General features: G+C 58.1%; 1 protein-coding gene across 2 annotated transcripts in view; it reads left to right on the top strand.

Moving 5' to 3' along the window:
* Positions 1-334, top strand: part of NCK2 (NCK adaptor protein 2) — an 88526-nt gene that overhangs the window by 673 nt on the left and 87519 nt on the right. The window contains exon 1 of one of the 2 annotated variants that reach the window (XM_015428559.1): positions 90-122. The exons of the other annotated variant lie outside the window; for it this stretch is intronic. The gene's annotated coding sequence lies outside the window, so the exon portion shown is untranslated. Of the gene's footprint in view, positions 1-89; positions 123-334 lie in introns of those variants that run through there. 2 annotated transcript variants of the gene reach the window in all.

Below are 334 nucleotides of genomic sequence, written 5' to 3'. Positions count from 1 at the left end.
TCCCTCCTCCTCCTCCCCCCCCCTTTCTGCACGGGGGTTTTCTGGCTGGAGGAAAGGGCGGGATGTGAAACGGATCCGGGAGGATCACACCTTGCTTGAGGGGGTCCGGCTGGTCGGTGGCGGTGAGCTCCTCCAGGCTCGGGTCAAAGGAAAAGGGGCTGCTTTTTATGACTGAAAGGAAATCGGGGTGTGGGGGAAGGGAGGCGAATTCTCCTCGGCGATCGGAGAGCTGTCGTGGGAATGGGTGTATATTTATTTCCTCGAGGAAAAAAGGGCGAAGATTTGGGGGGGAGGGTGGGGGATCACGGAGGGAAGGAGGACTCGATTTGTTTTT

This window comes from Gekko japonicus, unplaced genomic scaffold (assembly GCF_001447785.1).
Source record: "Gekko japonicus isolate JY-2015 unplaced genomic scaffold, Gekko_japonicus_V1.1 scaffold718, whole genome shotgun sequence".
In the NCBI taxonomy this organism is placed as follows: Eukaryota; Metazoa; Chordata; class Lepidosauria; order Squamata; family Gekkonidae; genus Gekko; species Gekko japonicus.
The sequence above is the reverse complement of the archived record's forward strand: the minus strand, read 5'-3'. Positions and strand labels throughout refer to the sequence as shown.